At 34.4% G+C, this 23,060-nt stretch overlaps 1 long non-coding RNA gene across 1 annotated transcript in view; it reads right to left on the reverse strand.

Moving 5' to 3' along the window:
* LOC139797054 (uncharacterized) overlaps positions 1 to 20,960 on the reverse strand; it is a 154,642-nt gene extending 133,682 nt beyond the window's left edge. Inside the window, exon 1 of the long non-coding RNA XR_011726264.1 lies at positions 20,910 to 20,960. This is a non-coding gene — a long non-coding RNA (uncharacterized lncRNA). The remainder of the gene's footprint in view (positions 1 to 20,909) is intronic.
* Between the last annotated feature and the right edge of the window lie 2,100 nt (positions 20,961 to 23,060).

Raw genomic sequence — 23,060 nt, forward strand, 5'->3', positions numbered from 1 at the left:
ACCTTCAGTTCTCACTGTGAGATGAGCATGATTTCCTTCATTCAGTTTGCAGATGGATAAACTGAGCTGACCAAATTCTTTAACACTCAAACATTAAAAGCTTAAACTGAAAAAACCAAAACCAACAACCCAAGAAAACAAGCAAAACACCTAAGCAAGCATACAAAACCAAAAATCCCTCAAACAAAACCCACATTAAATAATACTATAAATCATTATTTCAATTTGCACATCTGATGATGTGAGTGGTGGTTTTGGTATAAGAATGGGGAATCAGAAGTACATTGTTAGTCATAAACTTAAATCAACATGGGGAAATAAAGATAATTGACATAGACCATATTCTGGATCTCCAGGGTTTTCATAGAAAGTAAACAGATATTCAACAAGGAACTGAACCAAAGTTTGCTAAAATCACTGAAACTTATTTCTATTAAAGAAATTAGTAGATTTTAGGTATGTCTTTTAGAAAAAGCTATCTCAATTTAGAAGTAATCTCATCATCCTAACCAAATCTAAATTATGAAGTACTTCTGAAGGGATTATACATCTTAATTTCAAACACCAGAATGTTGCATTGTATTCTCATATTTATCTTAAGTTTCTGTATTTTAATCTCATACATTTAAATACTATGAAATTAAAAATTGATAGAGAAAGGAAAGGAGTTATAAGTAAAATGGACAGTGCACTGATGTTTATAGCTTATAAAGCTTCATTCTCTAAGATTTGCTAAATGTAGTGCTTTTTAGGCCACTTTTGTCTGTATTCCATAAGGGGAGATATGCTAATTCTCAGATAAAAATTACAGTGAATTGTTATGAGTACCTTTTATAAGTCCCAAGAATATCAGTGAATTTCCCACCAAAGGTGATCTAAAATCTCCATTGTTGGTGATTTGGCAGAATAATAAATGTTCCTTCATATTTAAAATATAAAGAAGAAGTATAGAAAAGGTGGGAAACATCTCTGTATCCAAGGGTGACCATGTTAAGAAGGGAGTCCTTATAGTCTAATGATTTTCTATTATCAGAACTAAACTCTATGTGAGTCTCTTACTACCACCTCCAGGTTTTGGCTTGCTTTGAAAGGAAAAATATTAAGAAGAAATATTCAGTCTTTTTACTGTATAATTTCCCTGGCTTTCTTTTCAGGATATCTTGTGTGCTGATTTTTTGCTATGTTCAAGGGTCTAGCTTCCTTTTTCTCCTTTCCAGCACAAGCTGAGGCGTGGATATTAATAAGAGGAGGAAATTTTCATTGCTCTTGCTTGTACATATATAGAAGAGGTCAGCCTTTTAAGCAAACAGTCTGTCACCTTTAACTGGTGTCAATGCCCTCCACATCCAGAATAATCCAAAATGTAAACTTAAGATTGCAAAAGACAAAAAAACCTCATCTCACATCATAAACAGTGGACAAATATAAGAGAGAGGGACACACTATTTAGCAGTTTCAAACAAATTCTCCCTTCTAACCCTGGTAACACAGATGCACAGCCTAAATAGTCAGAAAATCAAATATTGTTCTGTTAATGTTTTGTTAAGCAATTCTGACAACAATACCCATTTGGCCAGCTCACAAATATAGCATTCCTGGTCCTTTGAATTGTGGATGGTTTACACTATTCTAAGAATGACAACAATTACAAAATTTGCATGCATCTGCCAGCAGAACAGATGGCCTTGTAGTTGGAGAACAATGGAGAAAAAAGAAAATAAATGTTCAAATGACATTTAAACAAATATGTCATAAAAAAATAACAAAGAAATTTTAACTAGATGCGGATATACAGGGCAATAAGGAACGAATCAGAAATATTGCAGTATCAGGGGAAGGACAGAGATTGAAATGGATTTGATGTGCTTTCTGAGGAAAGCATGGAAAGTGAATGGACATGCTTCCACCACATTGAATCATATATATATTCTTTGGACCTCTGTTGGGTACAACGGCTCAAAGTGATATTGCAGTAGCTAATTCAGTTCTCATGTCTATGCTGAAGTTAAGGTTTTGATCTTGACAGACATAATATGGAAATTTTACCTGTAGAAATAGATCTTTGAGTGTGAATACTGCCAAAGTTGTCAAAAATAATTAATTAGTATAGCTACTATACCAATGACTTCTAGCAACTGACAAAACTAAAGTCATCATTTTGTTTCATCCCATACTTGAATAGCTTGAATACTACTTGAATACAGATTATCAATGGCAGGTAGGGTATGCACACCTGTACTGGTATTTTCCAACAGCAGAAACTGCTGGTTTTCTACCACAAGTATCCCAATCACACCTCTACTCTAAGAAACACTTTACAATATACTGATTGAGAATATATCTTTGTCACATTCAGTTTATAATCTAGGAAACAAGCAGATCTCTGTGTATATGATACAATATTAAGCAATGTGGAAAACAGACACTAGCGCATATCAGATGGTGAAATGCTACTGGTCTTAATTATTATTTTTAAAACACCTCTGAGAGCACAGGAAAAAGAGTACAAAGGTCCTACTTGAACATATAATGAATTGAATATAGCAGTATAACCAAGTAGAGATAGGACTTAATCAAAACACTAAATAAAAGACAACAGAAAAGGTGAACATCAGCTAATACTATGAAAAAAGCTGTGCTAAGTAAAAAAGAGAAAAAGGGATTCCTAATGATCCACTACAGAAACAGCTGATGAAATCCACCTTTGATACATGACAATTGCCTAAGATTCAAAGTGAGGGAAATCATATGCTAATACAACCAAGTTGTTTTAAAACCAAAAAGATGGTTTGTCTTTTTGGGACAAAATCATATGTGCTGTAATCTGGGACAAAGGCTACTAGACTGGTACCTTCTAAGTTTCTTTTCCATTATCACATCAAATCCAGATTTTGTCCTAGTATTTTACTTTCTATTTATTTATTTATTTATTGTAGGTGCTATTTGTCCCCTTGTTTTAAGTACCTATAATTCTAATTTGTTCTCCTGGACAGCATTCACTAAGTTGTAGTCACTTAGCATGAGCACACTATCTCATCTCATTTCACCTTGCCAGGAACTCCCATATGACTGCAAAGGATTTTTACTGAAGAGGGAGGATTTAACACTGATGATTGCTTCCTGTGAATTAATCCATGAAGTGGTTTTTCCTATTTAGCTATGTATTAGGATGACAATGAGTCATGCTGCTGTGGCACCAGAACATGTCACAGAAGTTAAAAATAGATATTAAGTCCCACGCTGAGATCTTGGGACTTGATAGGACAAATTTTATTTGCTTAATTTTCAGTTTCTTACTGTATTTCCTTATTTTTGTCCTTATCAGTATCTTCAGTTTTTTGTTTTTTGTTTTTTTTTTGGGGTATTTAATTTTATTTTATACTGGAAAATGTATCTGTGAGAAAATTTAAATGGAAGAAATGGGTCTTGTAAATGAGTCTTGTTTTCAAGACTTTTATTCTTTTGTGGAGATTTCTGTCTTCAATAAGGTAGGAGTTACAAGACTTTAACCTTATTTCTGCTGAAGCTCTCTTCTCTGTATTCATGACTATCATCTTTAAAGTAGACAATTTCATTATATACTCTTCTAGAAATCACCATGAAGGAGAAAAGATGAAACAGAAAAACTGAATGAATCATTGTTTCTGTTTAACATTAAACTGTTAATGAGTTACAAACTGTTCATGAGTCCCATTGTTTACAAAAAACAGATTCAAAGTCATAAAAAGGTGATCAAGCAATAGGTGAAATCACAGCTTTCTGTCCCAAAGGCAAAGGGAAAAAGTGAGATCAACTTACAGAGAGATCAGAGAGCTGAGAACGATGATCAGGTTCATACTATGGGAGGGTGAGTTTTCATGGGGCTTGCAACTTGTTCTTTAGAATCGAGTAAGGAATACTTAAATGCTGGCAGCATTTGTACAAACTAGTACAAACTTACTTCACTAACAGATCATCAAATGCTATGCACAGTTAGATGTGAATGACAGGGTGTTTCTACTGGGGTAATTAATAGGGGATATGAATTGTCACAAATAGAAATATAAAAACCCAGCACCTACTACTTTCTTTCCTGTGAAAGCTGTCCTTAGGGAGGGCTGATAGTGTTTTATTATTTAAAAAAATAAAAATAAAAAAATTCTGTGGCAAAGAGCAACTATTCTGTAGTTACTCTGTGTAGTAAGATCTCATTTAGACATATGTATATATGTCCATTTCCACTTAATATTTTCCTTAAATTCAGGTCATGCAAAAAGCCATTATCATGACTGATATTTTAAATCAGACATCTGAATTACTGCATAAAATAATTTTTTTTGGAAATAGAAGAAAATTATCTTAATGATGAGAGGAGAAAATTCTTACAGATAGAGGGTGTTTCCAGCATGTTTTTTGTTCCATATTATGCTTTTTTACATTTGAAACAATAAAAAGACTGATACAATTCTGAAGACTTGCAAGTAGTAGTGTTTATATAAAAATTCGGACACTGTGAAGATGGTTAGTCCCATTCTGATTTCAGATAAAAATATATAATATTGGAGAATTTCATGCATATGTTTTTATGCATACGTTCAAGGCTAGAGCAACAAAGTAATGATGTGCTTATATCAATTACATTAGAAGTATGCTGAACTTGAAATTAAATGATAACACCACTTACCTATTTATTTATTTTTCATCCTTGATACATTAATCTGTCCTGAAGCTGCTGCAGCTCACAATTGTTTTTCATCAGTATTTAGTTAAAGTAAGGCTCTTTTTATGCATACTAAATGTATACTTTCATATACATTACCCATTTACAGCTCAATATACTTCTCCCTTAATCTATAGACATACTGGCATATGTATGTAATAGGTACCAAATATTACATGTTTTCATTTTCTTTTTCTAGGAACTTGTTCAAACATCAGTACATACGAAAGTCTGATTTTGGTGACTGAAAGTAATCTGATATTTGAAAATGCTCTCATTTGAAAATACATTTTTTAATAAACTGATTTGTCTACAGGAGTCTCAATAATATGTCTTTATTTTCAATAAGGAAAATCTGTGTCTTAAAGGTTGAGTGCTAAATGGCTAATGCCATTGATTTATAGCTAATAGTCTCTTCATTTCTGCTATGAGAAGTCTGAGGACAGGCTTGGTCTCCAGGCTGTGATAAAATGTAGGTTAAATATGCCATTTGTTATTTGTCCCTTTGTGATTACTTAATCATTTGAAACATTAATCATCAGCCAGCTAAAAATAGCCCTGTATTGATTCAATACCAATGACTAGGGGGCCACCAAAACAAAGAAATCTTTCCAAAACCAGAGCTGACTTTAGATTTTGCCATCAACCATCACCTCCTTCCTTGCTTCTGAAAGCTCAATACCAGTCTGGCATTTCACCAAAAATCAGCCCTCTGAAGTCCTGGAATCAGGACTCAGCAAATGCCTGCGTTTTTTCCAAAATCAGTGGGAAATTCCATGCTGCCCAGGCAATGTTTTGTAACACTGTCACAAGGTCTTCTGTAGGCAAATAAATATGCCTGCAGCTCACTGTAAGCCTGCTAATCAATGCAATAATTCAAAGTAATGCTGCAGCAGTAGAAAAACTCAATGTCGCTGTGTAAAGAAATAAACTATTATGCAAGTAAGTTTCCAAAAGAGTCCATCATCATCATTCTGATCCTTGATGAAACAAATTTGCTGCTTCAAACCAGTATGGATCCTCCTCACTTGGTCAACGTATACTGGGAAAATTATCCTCTTATTTTAGCCTCATTGTAGCTAGGAACACTTTTTCCCAACTGGCTCTGTAGACTGAACATTCAGTTTGCTTTAGTAATCAATGATTTACTGTTGTGGAAATTATGTTCTCTTGATAATTCAAAAAAACAGCTGATCTCTGTGTGCCTCGGTTTACTGAATAGCAAAATATTTTTATAACACTGTTAGTGATGTAATTTTTGTAGTGGAGTTTTACTGACTTAATAAACATGCCTTGAAGTTACCTTATTAATGTCCTGATAAATAGAATAGAACTAATCATAATGTCTTCTGTGTCTTAGCTAGTCCAAATGTACTGTAGGTATCAAACTACAATATTTTACTGCATGACTTATTTACTTTCAAGAAGAACTCTTAAGAAAGGAGAGCAGTGTGTAGTCAGGCTGCACAGTATATTTTTACTTTATCTTTTACTTTAACTTTCCAGATGAGAAACAAAACTGATAGGGGATAGGCTAAACTGACTATACCATCCATTTGTTCTGATTAGCTTGGGGCTAAAAAGAAAATGCCTGGTAATGTAGAGACGAGACTGCTGGGTGATGCAGCAACTGTCTTGTCTACAGCCCCAACCTGCAGTAGTTAGGTGGTTTTGATCAAATCTCTGGTCTTTGTTGGCACACAATTTTCATGGAGTCCTTACTTTTATCTAGCAGTAGAAGAAAATATTTTGACAATATTTTATTTTATTCATGTATGTGTCTTAAATGTTGTGAAAACAATGAGAGGTTTTTTTTCCTTCCAGTGTATACTCCACAAATTATCCTTACATCTGTGTCACTCAGTCTCTGTCATTTAAAACAGTCAGTTGTGTAACAGAATAATCTGGTCCAGGATGTCTTGAAAATTTTGTCCAAGCTTAACCAATATTTCAAGATGACTTAAGAGTTCTGTTGACCCCACAGGTTTAGATTCCTTATGGAGATCTTTAGAGACCTTAGGCAGGCCAAATTCAAAGCTTGCATTAAGCCTGTTTGAAGGACAGGTACTACTAGTTCTATTCCCTGTTTCCTACTCGTCCTCCATTTGTGTTGAATTGTGGACTCTTAGACAAAGTCTTGCAGGGATAGAAGTGTACCCAGCCTACCTGGGGTCTAATGTCACAAAAAATAGCCAAATATGAAGTGTCACTAATACCGTGTAATGTATTGATGCAATATTTGCTTATGCATATCAGACACATAATGCATAATTTGTAAATAAAGAACTGCTTGAGGTAATAAATACTGCTTATGGTTTTAGGGGAAAACTGCAAAAAAAAAAAAAAAAAATTGGAGGCTTTATAATTAGAACCATCAGTTATTAGGAAATAGAAATAAAAGTGCTTATTTTCAAATGTTTCTGTACTACATGTTGGCTGACAAAATTATAATGTCTGAAAGTAGATACAGAAAAACACAGAGTCTCATTTGGTATAAGCTCTGTTATTATGCAGTAAATGAGAATGTGATGTGAATGTTCTTTGAGATTAAATAGTGATATTGTCAGTTGCTGGAACATAGGCAGACATGACATTGGTTCTATAGAGGACCATAAAAATGATCATTTTCATAAAATGAAATAGGATCTAAACCAAGACTTTTACTTCACCATTATCCTTTTCAAATTTAGGAGCCCAAGCAAGTGCTGTAACAGGTCACAATTTTAAAATGTAGCACTCGGTGGTGTGCAGCTGGCCTTCTGTTTGCTTCAGATTCTAATATGCCCCTGTATACAATCCCAAATGATTCTCCAGCTACAGGCTCATATGTCCCATATGATACATCAGCTCTTTATGCATCCACACAGACTTCAGACCTCTCTGTATTCTCTCAGATAAATGATGGCAGTCAGATGTCACTGCCATAAAATGACCAGTGAGATGCAATACTAAAGAGCTTTGCACTCATAGGCATATCTTCAAATTCCAGGAATTTCCCAGTCTGTGGAAATTTAGTGATGATAAAAACAATCATTGACATTTGAAATAAGTTACTGTTAAAAAGGGCCTTAAATAGTTTTGATTTTTTAAATATATTCAGAAAAATAAATCTGAACTGGATGCAATATCAGAGTAGCTAGACACAACTGACACCACAATGTTCACTACTAAGTCAGAGTTTAAGGACCATTTGTTTAAATATGCTCAGTGACAACAACAAGCAAATCGATAATTATTAAACTTTTATACTTTTGTTACGTTTGTGAAATAAGTCCTTGCTCATGGCCTTACTTTTATTAAGTTGGAATAAAAGCAAGAAAATTAACCAAATCAATTAGATGAGACAGATGAAAACAACACTGATCTCTAATCTCATTTTGGCCTACTCAAAATAGATTGTATGGTATATGAGAAGCAGGAAAAAACTCATTCAACATTCAGAAACAATGTGAGATGAATCAAATAATGAAGACCCACTGTGCTAAATGACAGAGAGAAGAGATTATTCAGCTGATATTGCCATTCAGTAAAAGCAAGAACACCCCTTTCATTCTGAAGCATTAGAGCATCAGAATGAAATATTCTGTAAAGGCACCAAATGTTTAGCTGGTACAGGGGTTCAGTGCCTCATATGAAGCAATGGTAGGCAAGTAATGAAAGACACAAAGTTCTGTGGTGATTTCCTTAATCCAAAGCAATGGCTTTTAGTATTATGCTGAAATGCCCAAGCCTGAACTAAAATTTTAAGGAACCTAATGCAAGAGCAGGAACGTCTGAAGCAGTTCAGTCTCTTGTAAGCTGAGCAATGGTTTAGTTCACAAGCAATACACTCTTTTTCAAGAGCTGAAATAACAAAAACTGTGGGCAGATCTGTGGGAGTTATTTACACTGTCTTTTGCTGGTAGGCACGGCTAGAGAGAAAGGCTAATGGAGTGAAAAGAGGCTAACAAAAACAAGTCATAATGTCATATCACATCAACTACATTCAGGCCTTAATACCAAAAGAAAAAAAGAAGTTATTTCAAGAGCAGTAAAGCAACCAGCTGGCCTCCCAGTGGCTTCCTAGAGATTGAGGATAAATTGGTTTATCTCTGTTATGGAAATCAAGTATTCTTCTCTATTAAGCTTTCTGGTTAGAGCTTTTTTCTCCTTAATTGTTTAACAAACCACTTGGATCCTGCCTGAAAGATGAGAAAATGAGTTCACTGGACACCTGAATTTAAATATAATTTCTCCAAGTTCAGAGGGTTTTGCCAGATTTTTGAGCCAGATCTTTTTGTAGTGACCTTTAATTACAGCTTGGCCCTTGTTGTGACTTATCATATGGCTCCAATGCTTGAATAAAACATCAACAAAGCTCTGACTTAAGAAAAACACAGGATCAAATGCTATAACATTCATAATGGCATCTGTATTTTGTCATTCCTATTCTTCAGTTTCTGATGTGTCTTTGGTTCTTCCACACTGCTTGGCATGCATTTGGTGGAAATAATTGAGTAAGCCAGGCTAACCCTGTGAGTCTCAGGTGTCCTACTGGAAAAGGGTTTTTCCCTTTCCACATAGCCACAATGAGGCTAAAGACAGAGGGACAGAAGCAGAGAGCTCAAGAGAACATTCTCAGAATCACAGGTGTGGAGCAAATTAGAAGTGTGCTAATTAGAAGCAGGCTTTGCAAAAGCAGACTGCATTCAAGGTAGAATTGATTTCAAAGGATCTGCAAAAGATCTAGAATAGTTTTTCCAAAGGTAGGTCTGAAGGTCTCACCATCTTATAGAAAATGAGAACTTTTATTATTTACTTATTTTATATTAACTTATTTTATTTACCTTCCACATTGCTTGTTCATAATTGTTCACTGCAGAGACTTGAAATAATGTTGGACCAAATCCTAAGATTTTTTATTTTTATGGGTTTTTTCTAAGAAAAATTTACATTAAAGACAAGGCATGTGAAACCTTTTTGAAATATCTTTTATTCATAATATATTTGCCATTCTAGCAGAAAGTTTACTATATTGACATGTCTGTTTTATGTTCTCTTCTTGAAAAAGAAATAACCAAACCAAAATAAACCAAAACAAAAAAAAACCCAACAAACAACAAGACCAAATCTTAGAATAAAAACTGAGTTTAGGTACCTGTATTCATTTTCTGTATGGATGCAAAACTGAGTGAGCGTTTAGTCTTTTTTATTTAGAATTTTTTTTCCTCAAAAAATGGAATTTATCCCATTGAATGCCTATAACCACACACCTTGCTGAGTTCTCTAATGTGTCTTCTTGATTCTTCAATTAAGAATAAAGTAGTATATAAAGTAATACATATTTATGTATTGGAATTCTGACATAAGGGTTTTTGCTTGGTTTTTTTAATTGCTTGTTATTTCTTTTTTGGAGATGTTCTCTGGACACAGTCCAACTAATTTAGGAAAAAGAAAATATACCAATTACTGGTTTTTTTTTTTCATAATAAGATTTAAAAATACGTACTGAAGAGCCAGTATCTTTTACAGCAATATATTCCTTCTGTTCACGGTTCATCTTGTTCTGCATTTATTTGCCTAATAGTAAGAAGGTAATTTGCGGCCTTTCAGATTTTATCAATGGCAAAAACCTTTTTTATGAAATAGATGGAAAGATGTGGCTACTGTGAAACAGTAGCTAAGTATATTTAATGATTGACGATCATTTCCAGTCCTATTAGCCACAAAATAAAATACCTAGAAATCTCATTACAGAAACATCACCTTTATTAAATCACAAGGTAAATATTTTTGGATTAAATGCTGATATTTTTTATCCAGCTGAACAGAAATCTACTTTACAAATGCTCTCATCATAATTTTTTTTAACAACTTATGGCAGAAGATACTGTTCAGACTGAAATAAATATTGGGTGTGCAGCTTATGAAATTATGAGATACAAATAGTTTATTTAAAAGAGATTAAATGAAAATTCCATGCTCAATAATAGGAGACAATAAGACTTGAGGGTATGGGGCGTGTGAGAGGATAGAGGAGACCAAAGTGACTCTTGGAGCTACTGAGCACTGTTATGTCTTAATTCAAATGGACAGTGAGCTGATTCCAATATACAATGCTCAGTTACATCTTCGAATGGTATCATAAAGAAAGTTGTTTAGAGATTGTTATTTTTAATTATATTTTGAATTCTAAAAGAAAGTAGAAATTGCAAGCCAATCATTCTTTATTTATTTTCTTTCATCTTGATGGAAAAGAAGAAAAAATATTTCCCACAAACTGTGTTAGGCTCTCGGTATATTTTTATTTTTTTACAACTAACACATAATAATATTTGGACAATTTGTATCATGAATCAGAATCTTGCAGGTACAATTGAAACTCAGTTCCTCAAGGTACATTTTTGGAAATTAACAACCTAGATGAGACTAGAAATCTGATAAAGTTTTGGTCAACATCAAGTGCCAATTACAAAGAATTTTGTTACCAATCATCAGAATTCCATTCCTCGAGACGCTTTCAATTGAAATTGCAAAATTTTTTCAACAGGTTTTTGCCACGTAACGTTCTACTTTTCAAACTTATCACATTTCCCCATCTATTTGTTCACATTACTAAGACATCTTAGGCGCATGCCTAAATCTTTGTGTAGCTTTGATATAATATTTATATATTGAATTATGCAGCCATTTTTTCTATGACTCTTATTGCTTTATTCTTTTACTAAGATAAGTCATCCTTCCTATTTATAATTACATCTGAAAACACATCTCATTGAACTCATGGTGGAACATAAATTAAAAATGCTCTAAAAGATTCTATTAATTTTAATCACTTATGAATGTATTGAAATTTGAAAGGAAGAGATTATTCTATGAAGATAAGCATAAAAATAAATATTCGGAAAGAGGATGCAATAAACAAATAATTTATTAATCAATTAATCATTCTGCATCCATTTAATTAATCAAATAGAAGCATTGTGGAACAAAGCAGATACTTTATATTAATGGAGCTAGAATTTTAGTAATTCAAAAATAACCAGCTGTTCTTTTGATGGATAAACTTTGATGAAAACACAAGTGTGCTCTTTTTCCTTTTTGATAATAGAGAACTCATGTATAAATATTTGGCTCCTTTCTGAGAAGATTTCTTCTGATTATCAAATTATAGTCTCTATGACTTATATGAGAAATATATGTGTACTGGGATATGATATTACCATGTAGTAATAAATAATTCCTTGCAAAGGACCTGCTTTATAATGCTAGGCTGACGAAATTTCTTACTATTAATGAATTTACAGGTAGATAAGTGTTCCAGAAGGGGCATTGAATCAGCTTCCTTTGTCTCATGCCCATTATGCAGACACATGCCTTGAAGCCTTTTCTGATTTCTTTTTACTTCCTTCCTTTTTCCTTGCCTTACCCTACCTTGACTCATCTTGCCTTTTATAAACTTAGCTCTTGATTCCTTGCTTTCATTATAATATATTGTCATATCTTATCTCTTTGTAAGTAGCTCAGAATTTCCTACTTACAAATGAGATACTTTCAATATTCAGTGTGTGACTGTTCTATGAACTTATGAGGAATTCTTACCTTGTCAGCTTTCTAAGTTTCACAAATTGGAGCTAGATACCACAATCATATTAGTGAACTGCTCTGCAATATAAGCTGTCTAATCACTTCTGTCTCTGTTCCTTGGTGGTTATCCATCCTTCAGATGCAGCAATACTCAGCCATCTCTCCAAGGATCAAATCCACCTTCTATCAAAGTCAGAAGCTGGACTGGAGAGGTTTTATGAGATGTCATGTCTAGAGAACAACCACAATGATTGATCTCTTTATTGTTCCTGAAAGTGCTTTTTTAGGCAGGACCATTATCTATTTGGAAGTGGATTTCTGTAATTCTCGTGTTAAAATAAATCTGACTACAGTGCCCTCATGTTTAGCATGGGATTTGACATGCAAGATGCATTTTCTTCTTTTGAAATAGGGAGTTCAATACATACACTTTTACTACTGCAGTACATGGGGACGTGTAAGCTTCTTAAAATACATGCAATTAAGCACTAGATAAAAAACCAAAACAAACAAAAAACAAACAGAAACAACAACCAAGAAATGTAAAAAAAACCCAAACAACCAAATGAAAGAAGGCCTCCATAAAATACGTGAATGCTTTGCTTACTTACCTGATGATGCAAAACAAGGCCAAACTCCTTTCTCACAGGAACAGAGATGATGGAAATGACCAGTGGGGAAGGCAGTACAATGGGAGCAAGCCCTTGGAGAGCAAGCTCCTGAAGGGGAAACAACATGGGGTGGTGGCAACTGCCTATGGTTAATGCTCACACACCTCAAAAATTACCTGAGCAACAGTTTTAAGGTCCCTGCTTAAGACAATGTCATAGCAGTGACACAGATATTTTCTGATCCCCCACCATCTGCCTCTTGGGCAGTGTCCCTTCTGCCTACTTAACTCCTGGAAGGGTCCAGGCTGGTCTCCATATTTACTAAACTTTATTTAGTTAAGGTTTCGTCTTGTTAGCAAACAAATAGCAAAACTATTTTTATTATAAATCTCCACTCTTTCTCTGTGAGTCAGTTCTTTACACTGCATTGATCTGAACAGTAAATCCTAGATATGAAAATTTCTGTTTTCTGTAACCTGCTATACAGTTAGATGTTATTTGATTCTTTGCCATTCAGATTTATTAAATACTTTATATTACCAGTATTGTCTCCAAGAAAGGTCATAGTTTCTTCTGCCACCACTACCTCTTCCTCCTCCTTCTCGCCACTCCCTCTTCATAACTCAGGACACTTATCCACAAAATCCTCTGCACAATGTAAAGAACTGCTGTCATTAGTCTGACAAGCTATTGAAATGAGCTTTATAATTTTTTTAGATCCATAATGAGAGAATATGTTAAGATTTTGAATTATTCATACAAGTGAGTGAAATTGCAAGAATCATCCTAAACAGTATGTTTGTTGTTTTAACAGCAGTTAGGTCATACAAAACCTTTTGAGCTTTGAGAGAAAGCCATAGAAATTAATACTAATGTACAAGTATATGGTATAGGACTACCCCTACACTAAAATAACAAAACTTAGAGAAGAGTATGAGGAAGGCAATCTGTTCATAGGAATCAGAGAGGCAGTTATGGAGCTCAGTTGGGGTTTCACTGTGAAACTTCATACATATTAGTGTAATCTCTGTATTACTGTGTTATATTTTTATTAAATCCAAGATAACAAGAAGAACTTTAGTAAAGGAACATGCCTACTCAGTGAAAGAGACCTTCAAGAAAGATCTTTTAAGAATAATGAAAATGTTTGAAATTGTTCACATATACAATCTCCTTGTTTCACAAATACTTTCTTAGAGCTGGAGAATATATAACACTCAGTGAATGCTGTCAAGTTCATAGAAAATTTTCAGAGATACATCCTGTAACTTTATTTTGCCAATTTGTGAGGTCTGTAGATGGCATTTTTGTTTGGTGGGAGTTTTTTTGCCTTTTTTCAAATTATTTTTAGATATGAAAATCTAAAAACCAATTTATTTTAGATAAGAACAATTTATTTGATGAAATTGCCCTTTTTTCCTGGAAATCTTTTAATTTAAACATGAAAATTTCATGAAGCATGGAAGTCTGCTTCATTCTCAATTTGCAATGACATTAAAACATGCTGAGCATTTCGAATTATGTAAGCAGCAGTCCCATTGCCTCCTTTTTCCTACGGAGTAGTTATCTTAATTTATCTTAATTTTCTTTAGTATTTTAAAAATCACATTGGTTCTTCCTTATTAATTGCGTTAACCTTCTGCATAATCCCACAGTAAAAGCACAATTCATAATTTGTGACATTTGCAAGGTCTGTCCATGGAAACTGGAAAGACACTACAAATTCAAATTTGTATCTGAACACTTCAAAGTCTCCCTTATGTTGTTTGTGCTTTCTTCCCTCCTGTTTTATAGATTATGCTTTTTTCACTTTTCCTGCTTTCAAGTTTCTCCTAGTTTGTTCCACTTACTTGATTTGCTCTTTCTCTGCTTTTTTTACACCACAGACACTCCCTGTTGATTCCAATGATATTATTTGAACACAACCAGCCCTTGGACAAGTCATACAAATTAAGCCAAACTATTTCTTAGGTTGCTTGACTGAAAGTTTTTTATAACAGAAGCTTTAGTACAAACCATGCCAACCCATAGTGTTTAAAACATTCCATTACTATGTGCAGTTCCCTTTCTTAACACTTAAGTACATTTTTCCATTACATCTTCATGTGCTTTCTCTGTCCTGTACAAACACAGTTATGAAATCATCATTTTAAAAACAATATTCCATCCCATGTATGCACTGCACACAGAGCACACAGAGGGAAATGCTCATTAAAATCTGCCCCATTGTTCACAAAATGAGCTAATGAGGTGCCAGAAAGAGAGACTTCAGCTGGGAGGAAAACATCCTCACACCTTCGCACAGTGCACCGTACTTTTAAATATATGTATCCCATCATTCAATTGCAAATGGGAAAACTTAACATTTACTCATGAAGCAGACATGACAGCAACATGGAGGAGACGTAACAGCAACAGGACACAGTCAGTGACAACTTAAGTTGTAGGTGCTTGGTTGGGAAGGATAAAAAAGCTATGGAAAGTAGACCTAGATGAGAACACAGAGGAGTAAGCATCATTTTTTAAATATAATATATTAACTTTTTGGTTCTACACCTGAAATGAGACAGAAAACAACAGTTGCTAATCAAGCTATCTGTTGCTCAGTTTTACCAATTTCAGTATCCTCTCCTGTTTCTGTTATGTCCATTTCTCATCATGTGAGCAGATACAGGAAATATTTTTCACTTGTGCTTGGCAAAGTAAAAATTTTTGGTCTATACCCTTAGTCTTCCTTACAAGGTGAGTGTGAGATATCAGTAAATGAAGTTCCCATAGTGAGGATGTTTCTGGATTGATTGCTTTGAGAATCTGGAAAGCTCCAAAGTCAGGGGTCTTTTATATCCAAAATAAATGTTTTATTTCCGAAAGCAAAAGTGAACCAGTAGAAGAGGTGTTCCAAACTTGGCATTTCCAGTTCCACAATGTGCTAGAACAGAAAGAGTTTTGTATAGCACTTTTTTTTTTGCATAACTAGTTTTAATTTATTATTTTTTAACTGATTAGTGCTGATGTTGTCTTATCAGGCTTGAGAAGAAGGAAAACAAAAATTTAAAATAGAGCTCATCATCCATGACCTAGTTACAGCTGTCTGGAATAATTTGTATTTAAAGTAGGGGCCACAGAGCCACAGTGAATTTACTTAGATAAACACACAGTCACATAATATGTGCTCAGCTCTGTTTGCTATGGGGTAAGGCATCCCTCTATTATGTCTGTTTGCAAGATGAGTTAAATTAAGCTTGAAATTGCATGAGAAAAGTCTGGTTAAGAGAAATTTTGCAAGTGTTCAGACAACATTATAGGGGTAAAGCATGCTGCAGCTCTGTGTGTCAAATGGTTTGGATCAACTCAACTTTACCACAGCCTCACAAATGAGATGGAGAATTCTTCAGCAAACAAAGCTTTTAACTCTATTAACCTTAGTGCTGTCCTACCACTCTGAACATTAATGTCTATGATGGAACTGAACAGAATAACCTCATTCCTTAAAAATTTGCACTACTATTCATACTATGTTCTCCCTGTTTTGTTCCCCTGGGGTAGGTTGTTTTAAGCCATGTTTGGCAGTGAAACAGACAGGTTCTTCTGGTATTCTCTGTTCAAGTGCAAGTGATGGCAAGGTACTAACAGCATATCTGGTGTTCTGGAAAGAGCAGAATTTGTGGTTGGTGAATTCCATATACCCATAGCATAGATAGAACAAGGAGTGCAGTAGCAGAGTATTTAATGTGTTCCCGTTGTAGGGGAACAAAGTCCAAACACCTATGGCACGAATGTGGACTATTCGGTTATGATAAGTTTTGTTTTAGTGTTTTGTTGGAGATTTTTGTTTTGTTTTGTTCTGTTTTGCTGAAGTTAAAGATTTCACACTACTTCAGAACTAATTACTCTGCACATGTTAGCCATAAAGGCTAATTTTTCAGACTTAGAAGACCACTGTTTTCTTAATAAAAAATCTTCAACAAAGCCAGTTGTCTGGCTTTCTTTTCTTTTATTAAGAATCCCACAGCAGTAAAAAATAGGACTGTGAAAGATATTTTTTGTTTGTTTGTTTGCTTATGACAGTCTTTAGTCAAGTAAATATGCAAGTTTGAAAAAAACACCTATTTCTATTATCTGCTTATTGGTAATACTCTTGTTTGTACAGTAGGTCAAACAGGTATGTCAACATCTTTACACTAGTTCTCAGGCTTAGTCATATTTTTTTTTTGTTTTTTCCTTTGTTTGTTGTGTTTTAATAAATATAATTTCAATACATGGCTTGCAAGTGGGCCTTCAAATTTGTGGACTTGACAGTGCTAGGTTAATGGGTGGACTTGATTTAAAAGGCCTTTTCCAGCCAAAACAATTCAATAATTTTATGATTGTAGAAAACTGCAACTGTATATATAATGAAAAAAACCCCCATACTATAAAGCTTAGTTGGCAAAAGTTTAGTCTTTGCCTTATGCAACTAAAGAAGGAAAAACTTCTAGAAAGGGTTTTTATGAACTGGAATGGGCTGCCTAGGGAAGTATTTGGATCACCATCCTTGAATTTGTTTAAAACCTGTATAGATATTGTGCCTAGGGATATGGATTAGCAGTGGGCTGCTAGAGGTAGGTTAAAAGTTAGACTGGGTGATCTTACAGGTCTTTTCCAACCTGAGAGATTGTATGACTCTATGTCTCTATAATTCAAACACTACAGTGTAAGACTGGAGATACACTGTGATAAGCAAATCCTCATCTGTCACTCTTCCTATCCGTGTCAACCACAAAGCTTGAGTAAAAGTCACTCCACTAAGGAGAAATCTGAAAGTGGAAAGAAAATTATAGTTGTTTTGAATAATATAAAAAAAAAATTATATTATTTTTACACTACAATAGTGACACGATGCAATAAACCAGTAACATCTGGAAGTAGTAAAAAGAGATAATGTATCTTTTTCTACTTCCATAATTACCTTCTAGGCTTACTCCTATGCAGTATTCCAAACAGAAGTCTGCCACTAGCATCAAATGATTAGGGTTTCACTTTAGCAATAACAGGTTTCAACAACTCAGGACACAGGCTTTCTTTCTATAAGATACTATAGCTTGTGATTAACTTTATCCTTGACTGGACAATAGAGGTACTTAATTAAAAACAGCTATTCCTGTATGACCAGATTGTAAATTGCTGATGTTTTGCTTACTATTTCCATGAAGTAACAGGTGTGAATTCTCTACTATACACAGAGGAAGAGGAAAACACAAACTTTTCCATGTACCAAGCCTTATATACTCAGTCATCAAATGCATGGTTTCCATCTTTCCTATTTGACATCCTCAGGCATTCAGACAAGCTAGGATAGACACTGTGAGTTTGAACATTAATTGACATAATTTAATAGCAGCAAGAAAACAAGGAAGTGACGAGAACTCTCAACAACAACTAGAAAAAAATATTACTATGACATAGAAATTCTGAAGAACCTTAGTTTTGATGATAACTGAGAAAAAAAGACATCTTTTGTTTAAAATGAGGAAAACTAAGGCTTATGAAGATGATGCCTGATATGAAGATTAAAATAAGCAAAAAAACAGATCCCAAAAGCACCTATAATTTATTCAAATCCATGTATTTTCAAAACTTTAAGCATCATATCTCTGTTCTAATCATATTCAGTGGTAGTTATGCATCTTTAAAATTCACGTTTGACTTTGAAATTCCTTCTCCCTGAGGGAATACATCCCTTAAAAAGTATGAAAGTGTTTCATTCACATCTGTACAATACCTGGTTTGTAAAGTTAATTTTCAACTCATCATTTATGTAATGTGCTTTCACTAGTCTGTCTCTAAAACCTGTTGTATAAGCAAATACTTTAAAATAACAGTAAACTGCATATTACTTGGTTTGATTAGTTTCTTCTGCAGATTACATTTGTTGCACTGATCTAGAAAGCAACAGTTTAAATTAATTTTATAGAAAAAATTGCATAAAATAGTTGCCTTTTTTAACAGGGGACAGGATTTTGTGACCCTCGGCAGGACTCCAGCAGTCATATAGCCATTTAATTGTACTAGAATACAACGTGAGCACTGCAGGATATCTATGTTTTACAATAATTTACACAGGTGACAAACTGTGCTATTACCCAATCATGTCCCATTACCTCCCTGTCCACTGAGTCACCTCTGTATATCCAGTCCATAATTTCATGCACTGTCCACATTAAAACTGGCTTGACGTTGGAGACAATTGACATTGTCAAGAAATGGGTGGAGTGTATCTATGGAATACAAGGAGTGACTCTGAGAGATCCCACATTGACTAAGATCAAAGGCTTGTCTAAATGATAATGAAAAATTGGCTCATCAAAGCTTTGATTAATCTTTGCTTTTGCGAGAAGATCTGCTAATTTAGTATTAAGGGGGGCCATGGGGAGGACAAGGGGAGAGGAGAGAGAGAAAAGGGGAGAGCAGATAAAGACAGAATATCTTTCTAGTTGGAAAGAGGATATAAAGACTGACACTTTTATTATAGGGTCTAAAGTGTTTACTGGTATTTTCTTTCCAATGTGGAGCTGTTAGAAATTACATTAAAAAGGGAGAAGACTTTAGTGCAATGGCTTCATTTAAACACTCAGATTAAGAATACCAAACTGCTCTGCTTCAGAAACATTACCAAAGTGAAGCAGATAGAAAGTCTGTGTAGCAGAAGGATCCAACTTCTATCACTGTGGAGACTGCATATGCAAATTTTTACATAATTGAGAGATACACATTGCACTGCTGGGAGAGACATGAGTGTTATATTACAGAGGAGACTGGAGATGATGGTTCTGCAGGGATACTGAGACTCCAGGGCTGGCTTTTGGCTAAATTTCAGAAAAGCTACCAAAGCCTGTCATCAGCAATCTTGTTTACTCTCACACTCAGGAATGTAGGTCTAGAAGAGAGTCAGTATTTGAATTGCTTATGAACTCCATATGACTGGAGAGCCAGTAGCTGGCCTCAGGTTCAAAAACTCAGCCTTTTGAGTGGGAGTTTCAATCAAAAAAACAAAGAAAGAGAAGGAATGTATAAAATCTAAACCTCTTTCATAGTTTAGAATGCAGGAACACATTATATTCTGTCATAAAGACTAGATGCAATAACCTATCCATCCACCCACTTTAACCTGGTGATTTTATTTTCTCTTCCGAACTTTCTTGAACTTACAGCGCGTTTGTCTTTTTTAAATGTTATATATATTGAATAGCCTAAATTAAGATAAAAGAGAGATTCAGCATTGACAAGTGTTGCTTATTTAACTGCAGACATATATGGCACAAAGCTGGGGTAAACTTGCAAGACCTTTGTTGGCTTCTACCATATGCATTTTACTGAACAACTCATTGGGTAAAAATACCTATGAGAATATGCAGATCGATTCACCCTCTGTACTCAAGTGACTGATGTAAAAAGTGCGTTAAACACGTATAATAAAACTAGCATGAAATGAAGAAATCCAGGAAGATTATAGGGATATGCAAATTGCGACATCCAGTGGGATAGTTTCACAAAGCTATATTTAACATAATAAGATCTGACAAGCATTAGCCAGTTTCTATCCTTCTCTTTTGTAGAGTCCACCTTAACTATCAGGATTGAAACAAACATATTCCTGTCTGATCTACATGACAGTGGAGTAAAGGGGTCATTCTAAACTCAAGTGAACAGGGTACTGTAAGGTAATGTATGGTAAATTTAACATGTAAATAACAAGAAATTAATTTCAGTACTTCATAAGTCTAAAAGTATTAAACTTGAAAGGTAAGGAGGGAATTTTGCATTCCTTAGACAGCTAAATCCAAAATTAACAACTAGAATTTTTGTGAGCTGGTGGGATCGTGAATGTTAGCCCATGCTTTAAATGGCAAAACCATTGGATGGAGTGGAGACAGTCTTCCTCAACTACTCCTTGATGTATAACACTAAACAAATATTGGCTAAAACCTGAGGTCATGCTATATATCTTCTAGAAGGAACACTATTTTGTTTTGTTTTTTTCTTCATATCCTAACTTTTTTTTCTTTTTTTTTTTTTTTTTTTTTTTTTTTTTTTTTTTTAGGTAAGACAGAGTAGCACTGACAGAGTACATATGCTGAATATAAACATCTGCATTCACAATGACTATTAGGTACTGAGGACATTGCATTTACTTCCAACAGGCATGGGAAGAGAAAACACCCAAAATCAATGCCAGCAGTATTAATTATTGGTGGTGGTCTGGGCAGACTGGTGATTGGAGCTACTGTTATCTTGGACAAGAATAGATGCTTTAAGTGGGTTTGAGTGCTACAAACCTTTTCCACTACTCACTTCCACTTAGAGGGTGTATTATGCCTAAGCAAACAAAATGAGTGATAACACTCCTGTCTTTACTGACCTACATAACAAAGTGTACACTTGCAGGGTTCCAATCAATTACTTTGCTAGCCCAGCTGGCTCTTCTGTTCTTAATCAATGAGTTCACAGATGAAGCTCTCATTCCCCATTTCCTTGGTCTGAATGAATATGGATTTGCTCATGAACTCAACACACTTCTTGCCCTAGGGCAGAGTAGTAAAGAAAAAGGTGTTTCTCAACTTAACAGATTGGTGACAAAGTGTTAAAGAACCTAGTCTTTTAGTGAGGACAACAAAAACTTATTTTAACTAGCACACTATCAGGCATTTGTCTGAAATAAAGACTGATGTTTCAGGTACCTCATATGCATCTGGATTGTGAAGACCTCAAATTTAAGAGCACTGGTGATTTGCTTTAATCTATAACAAAGTTGAAGCACCACTGGAAAATACAGAAAAGTTTAGATCTACCATCTCTAGTGTCAAGGAATTAAAAATAGGTATGAATAAACTCTCAGCAAGGCTGAACGCTGTTTGCAACCTTCCCATATCCTTTACTGAGCTACTGAAAAAAAAAATAATTCTTTTTTCCTCTTAAGGGTTTTAAAACAGTCAGGCAGGAAATTTCAGAAGTAAATACATTTTTGAAAGAGTCAATTAACAGTCCTAAATCCACTATTAAGTGTTTGAATGTGCCTGACCTGGTTTTCAGAAGTGCTCAGCATCAACAGTTCTCAGTTCCATCAGTGTTAGTACACAGATGAAAAACAAATGAACACTTAACTCTCCCCAAACCTCCCAGAATCCACAGAAGCAATGTATTAATTACTTATACAAAGCACTGCAACCTTAGCAACCATTTTCTTGAAAGAATAGAAGGTTTTCATTTAGCTATGCAGTTAGGTACTTTTGCAAGACTCCAGAACACTTAATGATGAGGAATGAAGAGGAATGTTCCTTTGCTCAGTGAGGAGGTAACTGACTAAATGTATACACAGAAGAAACTGAGTCCTAGCACTGACACAATAAGAAATTTAAATGGCATTTTTCACAGCTAGTGATTAACAACATACTTTCAACATGAACATTACATTAGAAATAACTATTTTTGTTTAGCTTTCTTTAAAGCATGGATAGAAATTGCCTTTTGGCTATATTCATCAGTCTTGCAAACAAAAAATGCTTAAATGTAGTCAGAAAGGTGCTAGAAAGACATAACAGAACTTGAATCCATTTAATAATATTCCACTGTGGTCTGTTCTTGCCATCTATTTTAAGCCATAATAAGGTCAGCATGATTCTACTGCTCATAAGATTATCTTACCCAGGGCAGGATTTTCATAAAGGCTTTCAGATATCCCATCTAAAATCCTAAGTAAATTTTCAATACATATTTTGCACTCAGAAATAGACAGAGAAGTCAGATGACATTCACAGGGAACAAAACTATTGAACTTACTTAAGTGTGAAGACTAAAGGGAAACACACCAGTCTAAGTGGCTGAATCTGAGAGAATTCATTTAAGAGATGCAAAGTTTGGTCTGACACTTTTTCTAAGCTACATCCAACTCCTATTCAGTACAAGTATATTGGAATTATCTTCAAAATGATAGCTATGTGAGCATAGAGAATTGTTTCTATTTTATTATAGAAAGTTTCAAAAGTTATTATAGAAAGTTTCAAAAACTTCCTTGTTTTACATGGTCTAAATTTCAGAACTTATCCAAATTAAAAGTTGCAGATTCCAGAGAATTATTTCCTCTGTTTGAACAGTATTTTTTTCTTCCTGATGCTTAAATAGTATCATAATTCTAATATTTTCAATGT

This window comes from Heliangelus exortis, chromosome 5 (genome assembly GCF_036169615.1).
Source record: "Heliangelus exortis chromosome 5, bHelExo1.hap1, whole genome shotgun sequence".
NCBI lineage: Eukaryota > Metazoa > Chordata > Aves > Apodiformes > Trochilidae > Heliangelus > Heliangelus exortis.